The 15,068-nt window shown below is 40.5% G+C and overlaps 1 long non-coding RNA gene across 1 annotated transcript in view; it reads left to right on the top strand.

Moving 5' to 3' along the window:
* Gm32121 overlaps positions 1–15,068 on the top strand; it is a 77,112-nt gene that overhangs the window by 41,568 nt on the left and 20,476 nt on the right. Inside the window, exon 2 of the long non-coding RNA XR_383103.1 lies at positions 14,214–14,324. This is a non-coding gene — a long non-coding RNA (predicted gene, 32121). The remainder of the gene's footprint in view (positions 1–14,213; positions 14,325–15,068) is intronic.

Below are 15,068 nucleotides of genomic sequence, written 5' to 3'. Positions count from 1 at the left end.
CACTTCCATGCTGCTGTTCACCACCAAAGGAAGTCAGGACTGGAACTCAAGCCGGTCAGGGAGCAGGAGCTGATGCAGAGGCCATGGAGGGATGTTCTTTACTGGCTTGCCTCACCTGGCTTGCTCAGCCTGCTTTCTTATAGAACCCAAGACTACCAGCCCTGAGATGGTCCCACCCACAAGGGGCCTTTCCCCCTTGATCACTAATTGAGAAAATGCCTTACAATTGCATCTCATGGAGGCATTTCCTCAACTGAAGCTCCTTTTTCTGTGATAACTCCAGCTGTGTCAAGTTGACACAAAACTAGCCAGTACAACATCCTTAGTCATCACAGAAACGCAAATCAAAACAACACTGATATTCCACCCCACACCAGTCAGAATGGCTATAATCAAAAACTCAGGTGACAGCTGATTATGGCAAAGATGTGGAGAAAGAGACACTCCTCCATTGCTGTTGGGATTGCAAGCTGGTAAAACCATTCTGGAAATCAGTTTGGTGGTTCCTCAGAAAATTGGACATAGAAATACCTGAGGATGCAGCTATATCACTCCTGGGCATATACCCAGAAGATGTTCCAACATGTAAAAAGGAAACATGTTCCACTACATTCATAGCAGCCTTATTTATAATAGCCAGAAGCTGGAAAGAACCCCGATGTCTCTCAACAGAGGAATGGATATAGAAAATGTGGTACATTTACACAATGGAGTACTACTCAGCTATTAAAAACAATGAATTCATGAAATTCTTAGGCAAATGGATGGAACTAGAAAATACCATCCTAAGTAAGGTAACCCAGTCACAAAAGAACACACATGGTATGCAACTCAATGATAAGTGGATATTAGCTCAAAAGGTCCGAATACCCAAGATACAAATCACAGACCACATGAAGCTCAAGACGAAGGAAGACAAAAGTGTAGATACTTCAGTCCTTCTTAGAAGGGGGAACAAAATACCCAAGGGAGGAGATACAGAGATAAACTGTGGAGCAGAGACTGAAGTAAAGGCCACCCAAAGACTGCCCCACCTGGGTATTCATCTCATATACAATTATCAAACCCACAGAGTATTGTGGATGCCAACAAGTGCTTTCTGACAGAATCCTGATATAGCTATCTTCTGAGAGGCTCTTCCAGTGCCTGACAATTACAGAAGTGGGTGCTCTCAGCCAACCATTAACTGAGCACAGGGTCTCTGAAGGGGTTTGCAGCCCTCTATGAGGAACAACAATATGAACCAACCAGTACCCCTAGAGCTCCCAGGGACTAAACCACCAACCCAAGAATACATGGAGGAGCCCATGGCTCCAACTGCATATGTAGCAGAGTATGGCCTTGTCAGACATCAATGAGAGGAGAGGTCCATGGTCCTTTGAAGGCTGGATGCCCCTGTGTAGGGTAATGCCAGGACGGGGAAGCTGGAGTGGGTGGGTTATTGAGCAGGGGGACAGGAGATGTGGTAGGGGGTTTTGGTAGAGGAATTGAAGAAAGGGGATAATATTTGAAACGTGAATAAAGAAAATATTTAATTTAAAAAAAAACAAGAAAAAAGAAAACATCAGAACAATGTACTTTAAGTATTTGTGCAATATATCTGTATAGCTTGCCTCTTGTATCTCTGCTAGTATACACTACTCTATCTTTCAACCCAAAACATTTTCCTATAGGAAAAAAAAAAAACAAAACAAAACCATAACACTTCAAAAGGGGGCTAGTGAGATAGCTCATCAGGCAAAGGCACTTGCCTAGGAATCCCCTTGATATCAGTTTCCTGGATCTCATGGAAGGAAAAAACTTATTTCACAAAGTTGTCCTCTGACTTCCACATATGTGCTCTGGTAACCATACACACACACACACACACACACACACACACACACACACACACACACACACACCAGAAAACCTGAAAAAGTTATAAATAATAGTGTATAGAAATCTGTGGGGCCATGGGTGTGGGGGAAAGAGGGAAGTGGGAGAGAACCCGTGTCCTGCCAGCATTCCAGTGCTCTGGGTGGGCAGATGTAGGAGGACTGCGCACAGTTTCCTCACGGCCCCAGATGTCTGGCTGTGTTAACCCACTGACCTCACACAGTGGGTGGTGTACAAGGGGCAGCCCCATGTATATGTATCCTCTACGCTGGATATGGCGGAGGAGCTGAGAACAGAATAGGGGCCCCACGATAGCACTCGGCCCTGGGGATGAAGGGAGGAGAGGGCAGGTGAGAGGGGCACTAGATGGTTCTCACATGGGCAAGAGTCGTTGGTCAGGTCCATGGCTAGAGCACAGGATGGCATTCTGGTAGGAGGTTAGACGCAGCTGGTTAGGAGAAAGCCTATCCCATCATTCAGCACCGTGGGCCTTCATGCTCAGAGACAGTCTATGGTTTTAGAGCTTTATTGTAGAAAGGCAGAGAGAAAGAGAGAGAAGGTAGAGAGAGACTAGCCATGGCCATGTGGAGAGAGGAAGGAAGGGAAAGAGATAGAAGGAGGGCTAGAGAGAGAGAGGAGGGGTCAAGCAGCCCCTCTTATAGTGGGCTGGACTATCTTGCTGTTGTCAGGTAACTGTGGGAAGGAGCATACCTGACTATGGTCAGGTAACTGTGGGGGTGGAGTCTAGCCAGAATCCCAGAAGCTTGGGACATTGTCTGCATGACTGAGTCACAGAATTATGGACAGACATCTGATTCTGGAAACGTGGCTCGCTTTTCCGTCCCTTGTAGATTTCTCTATCCAGTCACTGGAGCAAGCCTCATTCAACCAAAATAGGCTGCCTATCACAGTCCAACAGAAATCCCTGCCTGAGAGCAAGAGCCCCACATTGCAGGTCCATATCAAAACTAGGAAAATGAACTTGGAATAATCTAGTACAGGCTTATTTAGAAGATGTAATGCCAACTGACTGAAGGGAAACAAAAACCAGTTTCATTTTTTTATGTATATTTTAGAAATGGATGGGCCAGGGGTCATGATTCCAGCCTGCTTCATAAGACAAGGAAAAGATATTTCCTATGGATACAGGAAAGCTACTGTCATGAGATGGTGTCTTAAGTGAATGTTATGAAACTCATAAACCAGGCAACAGTGCAGTCACTTCTCATTTCAACTTTCCAGCAGCCAGTTATCAAATGAATTGAGAGACATGAATCGACATTAGGTTCAACTTAGAGAATGCAGCTGTTTACATGTGCAGTCAGAGCTTTTTATGTGATGGGTTTTTGAATTTCATTGTGAAACCACCTGGTCCGTAATGAATTGTAAAATATTTTAGGGGAGGTTATTGTTTTCCATGAAAGGATATTGTATCTGAATGTCAAGGTATATGAACACTTCTCCACTTTGGTTGCAGATTCCAGAAAGAATTCAGGAGAACAATCAAAAAGGAAGTGGTTAAAAGGGCAAGGGCTTTAGAATCAGCTGACACTCTCCAACGTTCAAAGACAGAGGAGCACAGGCTAGTGATGATAGTGGAGATCTGACTGAGTCCAAATCTTTCCAAATATCCTCAATGAATGCATAGATAGACACTAAGGATATGTATGTATGTATGCATGTATGTATGTATGTATGTATGTATGTATCTCCTGTCTTTCTAGCACAACCAAAGTCCACTTTACTATTACAAGCGTAATCACACAGGTACAACTCAGGAGATAGAGCTTGACCAGGCCAAGGTGCTTTCTCTGGTATCATTAGAACCCAGATGTCCCTTAATAGAAGTTCCACTTTCAGAGAATATTTTCCAACATGGTACCTTCAACATAATTACAGTACTATTACATCTAGCATCAGTCTTTGGGAAAGCAATGTATTTTTATTTCAAATCCTAGCTTTTGCCTTACATGAGACAGCAGAGATTGGGCTTACCTGCTCAAGCCTTCAAGATTTTGAATGCAGTACAAATACTTCCATGCCAACTATCTTCTATGAGTAGTTTAAAGATTTTCCCCAGTCCTCTGCACTTATGATGCTGACAAGTGCTGACTCTTCCTGGGATTCACAGTTACCCTTACTGTCTACTTTTAAAATGCAGATTTAAGTGAAAGAGATAATGCTTTATATAGATCAAACCAGGAAACAAGAATCTTGCTGACTCATCTTTTTCAAGGTGAGAAGGAGGCTGTCTTCTTATTAGAGCCTGAACATGGTACCTGCTTGATAAGCATTTACTGGATATAGGATGGAAAGATATTGTAACTTGGTGGCAAAGAAAATGCTATGACTTTGCTATTGTCATTCTGCCTTAGAGGATAGAATTTAGCATTACAGAAATACATGGCTATGATACCAATTTTCATTAGAAATTAGTATAGCATTGTATTAGTTATTGTTTTGTTGTTGGGATAAAACATCATAGTCAAGACAAGTTAAGAAATACAGGGTTGATTTTGGCTTGCTGAGGTCTAAGAGTCTATAGGGACAGAATGTTGAGAGCTTATGTATTGAACTACAAGCATGAAACAAACTGACATGGCAAGAGTCCTTAAGCTCTCAAGGAGAGCCTCCAGTGACATACTTCTCCCAGCAAGGCTACACTTCTTAAACCTCCTCAAACAGTGTCACTGGCTGGGAACCAACTGTTTAAATATGTGAGCCTACAGGGACCTGTAGGCTTAGATTTTTCAAAACCTACTTTAATAAGGGTTCTTAAACCCTTCAACCTCTTTTCTAGTCCACCAACCATCAAAGGTAGTAAAAGAGAAAGGTTAATAGGAAACAGGGTTGTGGATATTTCTAGAAATGGTTCTTTGGAGCTATTCCAATCTTTATTGTCACCAGTCCAGTTCTGTAGCCAAACACCAACAATCCACAATGACAGATCAGTCCATTCGGCAATCAGCAGTCACAAATCAGCAACCACAGTTCAATCCAGAAGAAACTGTGAGTCTCAGCCAGTTGACCAGAGGCTGCAGAAGTGGTAAGAAGCTACTGGAATATAATGAGAAGTTCTTTGGCAAGTTACTCTCTGTGAAGTCATGAGAAGCAAAGATCTTGATGCAGGGCAAACCAATGCCAGAGCCTCCTCCCACTGTCTTTGAGATCATATTTATATCTTTTTTAAACATCATGCATCTTCTTACAGGTCTGCTTCAGCAAATTTTCCTCTCTCCTATGTCTGCTTCAGTAAAATATTCTTTCACGAGTCTGCTTCAGCAAAACATCATATAACATAACTGAGTTTCCAAAGAAATCAGAAAGTTCCCTTTAGGGGACATTCTCATTTAAACACCATAGGGATAGAACTTGGCTGTTGGGTGGGGAGATTAGAGTCTAAAGAAACTTGGACTTATCCTTCCAGGATGAGAGAAAACTGTAGCTTCAGTTCACTTTCCCAGCCTTCAAACAGAGTTGACAACAGTGTCTACTTGTTGTAGTGTCTAACAGTCTGGCAGAGGACATCATACGAGGTAATTTGTAGAACAAGTACAGAAGGAAGGAGAACCTGACTGGCCAGTTCTCACCTCACTTATTTTTCTTTCAAGGCTCATATTTCAACCCTGAGTCAAACTTACAAAAGCTGTGACTTTTGTTGAAGGTGAAGCAAACTTTCCTAAAGTATGTATAAACTAAGAAACAAATCAATCTTACCAAAAGAAACTCTGAAGAACACTAAATCCTTCTGTAATTTTTCAAAGCATGAAACTCTACTTGACATAAGTCACAGCATGGTACATATTTCATCTAATACTTTGTTTAGCTCTCACCAATTCTTTTTCAAGACACTATTTTTAAATGTCTAGGTGAAATTATTTGCCATATGATCTTTCCATTGAGTTTTCTTATATTTTTGCTTGATGACCAAGTATCAATATTTTGACTGTATTTATTCTGGAAGCAATTTTTATTGTTCTTTTATTTAGTTGATGCAGTTTCCCTGTGTAGCCTTGTCTATTCTAGAGCTTTCTCTGTAGACAAGGCTGGCGTAGACCTTAGAGCTTTGCCTGTCTCTGCCTCCTAAGTCCTGAGCTTAAAAGGGGCACCATCATGCCAGGATGTTTCTTAGAGGTATGAACATAAAATGGTGCTTATTTTTACATGTTATGCCATGTTTGGGATAAGTGTCTATTTTATCAAACATTTATCATTTCTTTTTAATTAACATTTAAAAAAACTTTCTTCCAGGTGTTTGGAAACAAATATTATATTGTATATAGTTGCCCTATGTGATAGAACTCAAAACTCACTCATTATGGCTTAGTACACATTAGCCACAATCACTAATTTTAAAAGCCATTATTTTTATTTATGTGTTTATATGTGAATTCATGTGTGCCACATATGTGCAATAGCTTTGGAGATCAGATGGCATTAGATCCCTAAATCTGGGAGTACATATATTTGTGAGCCACCTGATGAGTGTATACTGAAAACTGAACAAAGCTTCTCTTTAAGAGCACTTAACCACACTTAGTTTCCAAGCCATTTCTTCAATTATCTATTTTTAACACAAGTTCCAGCTTTGCCAGGAAGTTTTCTGTGAAAGAAGAACCAGTGTGTGTACTCCACATTTTGGCTGTCTTCTTTATTATACCCATGCTTTCTCTGCCATCTCCTATGCTTCCTTTCCACACAGCTGAGGAAGGGAGAACTTTCCCCACCTCCCTCCAATTATGCTAGTTAGTACACAATCAACACAACATTACAGTTCTGTCTTATTTCTACTGACTGCCACATTGCAACAACATTTTCTGTTTCATAACAATCTGTATTACCTCACTAACACTTTGAGATCAATGAGTTACATTTAATGTTCTTGATAATTCCAGTGGAATTTCCTTGGCCAGCCTTTGAAGGGGCTCAGTTGTGTTTCTGCTCAGTAAATATGTTTTCATGCAGATATTTGGAGGTTAGAAGGCTAGCACTTAAAAGATGAAACTGTATCCTACCAATTTAGTACCACTGACGTTAAGAACCAGTCACTCAGATCTGCTTGAATGGGAGGCTGGGACCTGCTTGTAAAATCTGTCATCTTAATGGAATCGCTGTTAGAAACGTAGAAACGACTGTAGACTGACACTGTTAATACCACTGAAGACTATATAGGGATGCTGTCCTATAGTCTCACCATAGGTGTCTACACTTCACACTCATGAGGAGACCCTTTACTCTACCAAACACTATATTTTTGCTCTTTAACTATTTAAATGGTGAGGCCCAGACAGGTTGGATTCCATCATCAATGTTGAGGTATTCAGAAGTGGCAGAAACTGAACAAGAGCCCAGGTCTCGTCCCGAATTCTATTGTTGCAACATGGTCAAATTCTGAGCTACACTGATAATTAACAGTCATTTATAAAATACATTTAAGCCCATTTGGTTGAGACCTATAAACATGGCATAAATTTGTCTTTTCTGTGAGGCATCTCTATATTTCTCCCTTGCTTGAGAATGTAAATTCGTGTCTGCTAATTTTGCTGAATCAGTAGCTAGAATATACTGGAAGGAATGATTTTATTTATTTTAGCAAGGAGTTAATTGAAGGGTTTACTGTTTGAAATGTCTCTCTGCACTTAGTATAATCTCTGCCAAGCTGCAGAACATACTCAGTTCACATAGCTTATTCAATGCTTAGATGACATGCTTGGGGCAGAGAGTGCAGGGGACATTTAAGTGTCAACGGTTGGTCTTTGGTGTGTGGAAATTCTGTTGTTTTCTACAGTGTGCATTAGTCTCTAAAGGCTTGTTCCGCCCACTGTCAGGCTAGAATTTCCTACAGGTAAAGACATATCTGGGTCATCTGCTTGCATATCTTTCTAATCTAGCACAGGAAGTAGGTATATATCCAGAGCCTAGGTGTAGACTTTGAGGTTCTTTCAAATGAAGACTTACTGACAAGGATATTTGTAGCCAGTTCAGTTAATTTTCAGCCTGACTCTTTACTCTGAGTACCATGAATATAAGGTGACTCATATGATCTCTCTCTTACTCTGTCTCATTATCTGACTGAATTGAGAGGAGCACAATGAAAGTACACTGGGTAACTGCCAGGCACAATAGAAGCTGTGGCAGAGCATTAAAAACACACAGCAGGGGAATTGGATCTACAGTTAAGAAAACTTGCCCTCATAGAGGACTCAAGTTCAGTTCCCAGTATCCATGTTTGGTAGTTCACAAATGCCTTTGACTTAACTGCAGGGGGTTGAGATGCTATCTTTATCCTCTGCAGACACCTGTAAACAGGTGCATACACTCACCCATACAATATACACCAATAGAAATACATAATAAGTATGCAGAGACTGGGAATGGAGCTAAGTTACAGAACAGTTGTCTAGAGTTCATAAGGCCCTGGGCCCACCAACAAGCACAGAAATACAAAACATCAAGAAGTAGAATATACATCTGTATAAGTTTGGTCTATTGCTATGTATTGTAATACGAAATCCGCAAAAGCTTGTTGTCCCCCAGGGACAACGAAATCCTGCACCAAATTATCTTGCTCCTTAATTTAAAACTATTGGTTGAATAAAGATGCCTAAAGCCTGTAGCTGGGCAGAGGAGAGGTAGACAAGGTTTGGGTTCCTGGGCTTGGGGTCTGAGCACAGACCATGAGGCAGAAAGGAGAGAAAAGAAGGGAGGAGAAGATGCCATGAGAACATGGCCATGAGGGTTGGCTAATTAGAGTAAGAACAGCTTAGGCAGAACGTAGCCTAAGTGTGAGTGAACATTTATCACAGGGTTATCGACAGAGAAGTAGACAAAATAGCTTAGAGGGTTGATATCCACCCAGTCCTAGTGCTTTAAGGCTTATTACTAAATTTTGTGTCTTTTATTTGGGAACTTGAATGACAAAAGTGTCATAGAAACCCCAAGTATTTTTTTTTACTATAACATATATCAGTTTTAAGCCCAGAAAACATTACAGAATATGCACTCTACTATTAATTTTTTGATGGAAGTATAACCTTAGTAACAAAGGTCTCAAGCATTTTATCATATATTATGAAACTCTACTCACGAGGAAGACATCTCATGGAAATCACATAGGATTGGGTGGATTCTGTGAGTGGCTGGTTTTGCTCAGTGCCATGTCCTTGGGGTTAGTATGCTTTGTGCTCCTGTATCTGACTTCTTCTTTTCATGGCTGTATAATGTCCTCTGAAATGTACACACTGAATTTTCTGCAGACGTTCAACTGTTGGTGAATGGCTGTTGTGAGTGATGCCACAGTGAGGGGTTAAAATAGCTCTTCCAGATTCAGTTGCCAATTTTGCAAAGGTAATGTTGCATTTCACAAGTTGTAATGTACAAAGAAGCTCAGGAGATAGAAGCATTGCTCCTCCATCTTCAGACAGCTGAATGTAAGGTTCTCATGGCTTTATATGTTATTTAATACATTTTAATTAAAACCAAGTGGCTTTCCTATAAATGATTTATGATAAAAATGTTAGCCATTAGATTCTTTGTAAAATGGACTTTAAGTCCCCATTTGTGGGGCTATTGGTTTCTAAAGTGAAATCTGAGCCTGGGGACATGTTTGGATGCTTTGCCTGAACCTGTGCTTAGTGGTTTCTCTCTCTCTCTCTCTCTCTCTCTCTCTCTCTCTCTCTGTCTGTCTCTGTCTCTGTCTCTCTCTCTGTCTCTCTCTCTCTCTCTGTCTGTCTGTCTGTCTGTCTCTGTCTCTGTCTCTCCCTCTCTCTCTCTCTCTCTGTCTCTGTCTCTCCCTCTCTCTCTCTCTGTCTCTGTCTCTGTCTCTCTCTCTGTCTCTCTCTCTCTCTCTGTCTGTCTGTCTGTCTCTGTCTCTGTCTCTGTCTCTCCCTCTCTCTCTCTCTGTCTGTCTCTGTCTCTGTCTCTGTCTCTGTCTCTCTCTCTCCCTCTCCATCTCTGTCTCTGTCTCTGTCTCTGTCTCTCTCTCTGTCTCTCTCTCTCTCTGTCTGTCTGTCTGTCTCTGTCTCTGTCTCTGTCTCTCCCTCTCTCTCTCTCTGTCTGTCTCTGTCTCTGTCTCTGTCTCTCCCTCTCCGTCTCTGTCTCTGTCTCTGTCTCTGTCTCTCTCCTCTAGGTACCACTGAGCTGTGGTTTCACTAGGCTCTCCTGGTGTGTCACTTGATACTTCTCTAGCTCTCTGATTCTTGTGCCAATTTAGGACAACTCCCTAACTCCCTGTCACTTCAGATGCATTTCACAAGTCCCCTTACTATTCCTACCCATAGCAGGTATTTCATGTGCATATCACTTTGAGGAGGGTCAAAGTGAGCACTCACAGTACAGAGGACCTCCCTGGCCAGGCTTCCTCTGTCTTTGTTCTTAAGCGATTGCCCATTCAGAACTTCAGATTCATTTCTCACTGGTGTTTTATGGAAATATGTAGATGTTCATAAAAGGTCATGTGTGCCAATAAAGTATCTGAGTAAAAACCACTTTTCCCCCAAGTTTTATAGGTGTGTTTTTTTTTTCCAAAGCAGTAACTGGTACATTGGCTGACAACAGAGGTTTTCGACAAGAGGGTTGGATGGACTCACAGCATGCTTGACCATGGCTTGAAGAGATTCTTCTCCGATAGCATTATACACTGCATACATGGCTCCATCCTCCGGCTCCAGGCATTTTAAGGATAGTCCATTTTCAAACAGGACACTCCCATTTCTCCAACCAATAAGCTCCATAACATCTGAAAGTCACTGGGAAGCTCACTCTTCTAATTCTCCAGCAGTCCTCGTGCCTTGGCTATGAGAGGCCCTGAGTATAGACCTTCACTCACACACTTGCACCCTCAGTGGTCGGCAGCACAGCCCTGTATGCACTCCCTTTGTGTGGTAATTCACATCATGTTCCTATTCCTTTGTGAAAATGTGAAAACCTGAAGGTTTCCAGAACCATTTATACTAGGATCTGATGCTTTCTTCTGGCACACAAGTGCACATGTAGATACAGCACACATGTACATAAAAATAAATGAATGAATGAATGAATGAATAAATAAATAAATAAACATGCTTGATTTGCAAATGACATATAAGACTGTGCATAATTAAAAATAGAAAAATAAATCTTGCCTTTTCCTCAAAGGGCATTTATGTTGCCCAGTCTAATTCATTGTCCTGATTCTCCTGGTTAGAATAGGACAAGAGTAAGAAAGTCCTCTAGTCACAGATTCTAATTACTAATGTAAAAATGACTCAGAAATAAAATCTGAAAAGTAGTGTGTGTTCAGTAATACTTAGGGCAAAGGTTTCTGAAACATAGGAAATTAGAAGCAATGTGCCCAGTATTGTATGTATAGATCAATGTATTATGATATTGTCATATAATATAATGGTGTTGCTATTAAAACATTGCCTCTGATAAATATTTAAATAAACTAAAATGGTTACATTATAAAATGTATCTATCTTGGATCTTGGGGTATGGATATAAACAAAGCATATTCAAACAAAGGGAAAATATTTGCATTCTGAGTGAGACCCTTTGCTAGTCTGCTTACATTATTCAGAATTACCATAAACATTGCAGTTTATGATGTTAATTCAGAGCAAAAAAATAAACACTGGCTGAGATTTATGTGAAAGTTGATTAAGAGTAGTCTATGACTTTATACGTAATATCTCTGACTTGTATGTTGTTCAGTCTCACATTAAGTCTTGCAGAGGCTGCCACAGTATTCATAAAACATTGAACTCTCACTTAAAAAGCTCTAGTTGTGTAAGTGGTATAGAAAATCTTAGCACTTAAATGGTTGAAAATGGTGGTTAAATGGTGTTTTAACAAGAAGTCTCTAAGAAAAAGAATTTAAATATCATGTATCTATAATATACCTACCTACCTACCTACCTACCTACCTACCTACCTACCACCTACCTATCATCTCTCTAGTTACCTATAATCTACCATCTATTTTTCTAGTATACTTTCTTATTTATCTATCATCTAGTTCAATTTATCTAATTATTGATTATCTTTATGCCATTTGTTGGTCTGTCTATTCTGTCTGTCTGTCTGTCTATCTATCTTCTTTCTATCTGCAGATTTAGGAAACTGGCCTGAGTTCTCCTAAAGCTCTGAAGTCTGTCATCTTCAACATTAGGTTGAGGCTTCAACAGGAAGTAATTTTGAAGTGTTAAATTTGAAGACAGTTTACAGACAGAATTTCCTCCTCTTCAGATCATGTCAATCACTTTCTTCATTAACTGAATGCACAAAGTGTGTCCACAAAATGCAGAATAATTTACTCAGTCTACTGGATTAAAAGTCGAATGTAATGAATTCTTTTACAACATCCTCTACTATGGCATTTAAAACTAAGCCCCATGGAATAGCACACTTAAGATGAATCACTGAAAAATCACTACTACAGTAAGCTGAGTAATGATTAACCCTTAAGTTTAAAATGTCTGCATAAGTCTGAAAGCTAAATCATAGATTACCTAGCCAAGTAGTCTTTTCTTTCTATCCTATCTAATCAAACCCTGCTTTAGGGGAAAGTTTAGATGATTTACATTAAAAAATTAGTAGGTTGTGTTCATAAGTCAATCAATGAATGGACCGAGGCCTCAAGATAATTAAAAATAAGTCAGGGACACTTTTGTTTATGACCTGCCCCATCCTTTCACCTCTTTCTCTAAGATGAAAATTCAAGCTGGTTTTGTTGGCATTGCTGGTAGCTGACTCCAACACTATCCAATTACAAAAGTCCTTTTCTTGTCTAAACAAGAGTGGGCTATCGTTTTCTAGAACAAAGGACTTTGTGTGCAAGGTTTCAGACAATATCTGGAGGAATACTGCTTTGACACAACTAGCATGAATGGACATTCTCCCAGGGGCTGAGAATCATCTCAAAGTGCACATGACATCTCAGCCTCCAACCATAATCCAGCTTGGGCATCAGTAGTGCCAAGGCTGAGAGAGCCTACCTCATCAGACACCTTCCATTGTTATGACAAATACCTGTAGCCAATCTTGTGAAGAGAGGGAACGTTTGCTGTTAGTCCCTTTCTTGGATTTCAGTTCACTTCACTGCTGGTCTGAACGCCTTTGGTGAAGCTGTAGCTCATGCTGCAGAACTGCAGGTGCTTCTCATCTCAATGCAGCCAGAAAGCAGCATTCCATTTCAAACAACAATGTGACTCTGTGATGAGCAACTGCAAACTACAGAGTGGAAGTTTCTGTTGTCATGGAGAAAGTAGAAAAACAAAGATGATCACATGATTTTATTCTCTCTTTTGGGATAATGCAAAATCATTTCCTGATTGAGGAGCTGCCCAGGCTTCCTAGGACCAACAGTTACTTATTCTCAGGGTGTTGGAACACAATGCATCAGAGGACACTCCAGTCCAAAACACCTGGTGCCTCCTTAGACTCTGACACTTGAATCAACCAATGTGCCACTTAAGGAATGTTTCTATTTGACCTCTTGCTTTACAATGGCCAGCACTTCATAGTGAGAGCCATGACTCATGACTCCATGGGCCTTGTGGGGAGCTCTGTTCACTCAAGTATGTTGGGGATATGGTCAACTTCCTATTCCTTCCAGTTATCTCTAGATAAGATTCATAAGAATCTTAGCTGTTGTTATACTTAGGTGAATCTCTGGCTTTGACATTTGGACCTGGGCCAAGTTCTGTTCTGGAATCTTAGCTTCTCGTGGCTAAAATAAGTTGTTGGGATAAGGAACTGTCACCATTTGTGTAAGCTCAAGTACTTTGAATACTGAGCTTACAAGAGATTGGAAGAATTTGAAGAATTAATAACGTTTCCCCTGTGAAAGAACAAGCCAAGGGTGGCAGTAAGAAGGCAAGCACTGGGCGATGACGGCAGGATTGGCAGTGAAGAAGCATACAAGCTTCTCAGCTCCTTCAGTCAGGACTTTGAAACATGGATTAATTTTCTGGATTGTTGTATCATCAAAACTTTCTCATACACATGCACATACACATACACAATTTCATATCATTGGCTAACTATCCCATCCATTTATTTGAATTATGCTTTAAAGATTCACGGAACAATGGTGAAGGCAAACTTTGATGTAAAAATCCTTCTCTTTACCCCCACATAACATATACATTTATAATTTAGTTCTTTTCATCTTCTACTTATAAAGGCTAAGACTGAATTTATAGCCATCATTCCAGCCACTGTGTTCTACAATCATTGTTTGTGACTGTAATTCTGAATTAAAATATCACTTTTCTAACTTCAGGGCTATATTTAGATACAACAAAATGATTCAGTCAAGTAAGCAAATAACATTATATTGTCCTTTCTTCCAGGACATTGTTCGTTTCCTTTGAAATTTTTTGAGCAATGGACACATGCATTTTCCATTGAAGACTGTGGGAAACCACCATGTCAGCAAAACACTGCCTACCCCCACAGCACAGGTAGGTGTTTTGGAGACCCCTTTGTTCTTAAATCACCACCACCTTGCTCTCTGAGGCCTTCAAGTGAGTCTTGAAAGGTGGGCTCCTTGGGGGTGGTTAAAGCCCCTCTCAGTTCTCTATTTCTCTTTTCTTTTGAGCAATTCAGTTACAAGATCTTGTGTCCTTGAGTCTAATAATCAGCTCTTCACAAAGGAAGGCCTTTTCCCAGACCACTGCCAGAAGAGTTCCAAATCTTTTCAGCTCAGGCTCCTCCCCAATGTCTGGTTTGTTTTCTTGCCCAAGTTCCAATCAGCAGAGTTGAAGAGGGGTTTCTGGCTAGGATCTCACAGAACCCTCTTCGCTGCCATTCATATAGGCAGGCTTCTCCTAGGGAGCTTCCTGCAGATCCAGCTTCGTACTCGAAAGCCAAAGTGAGTACTTTCAGGTTTGTGTCAACAACATTCTTTATGTTCATTAAGCACTGTGTGCAAACTCTGGTCAGAACATATGGGGGATGCTTAATCATCCCAGTGGCTGCTAGGTGGATGCAGGATGATAACATTACAAACTTATCCTCAGCAACCTGTGAATTTGAGATTACATCAAAGACCCTGTCTCAGAAAAGAAGGAAATAAAATGAAATAAAAAGAAAAAGGAACATTGTCATTTCTGTGAGTCTTCAAGACTGTACCAATTTGAGGACAATAGGCTTGTCATTCAAGACTGAGACACTAGATCTTCAGTCTATTCAGGAAAGTGACAGAT

The sequence above is a fragment of the Mus musculus genome, chromosome 14 (assembly GCF_000001635.26).
Source record: "Mus musculus strain C57BL/6J chromosome 14, GRCm38.p6 C57BL/6J".
Classification (NCBI taxonomy): domain Eukaryota; kingdom Metazoa; phylum Chordata; class Mammalia; order Rodentia; family Muridae; genus Mus; species Mus musculus.
Note: the sequence above shows the minus strand (reverse complement) of the source record. Positions and strands in the feature narration are given on the sequence as shown.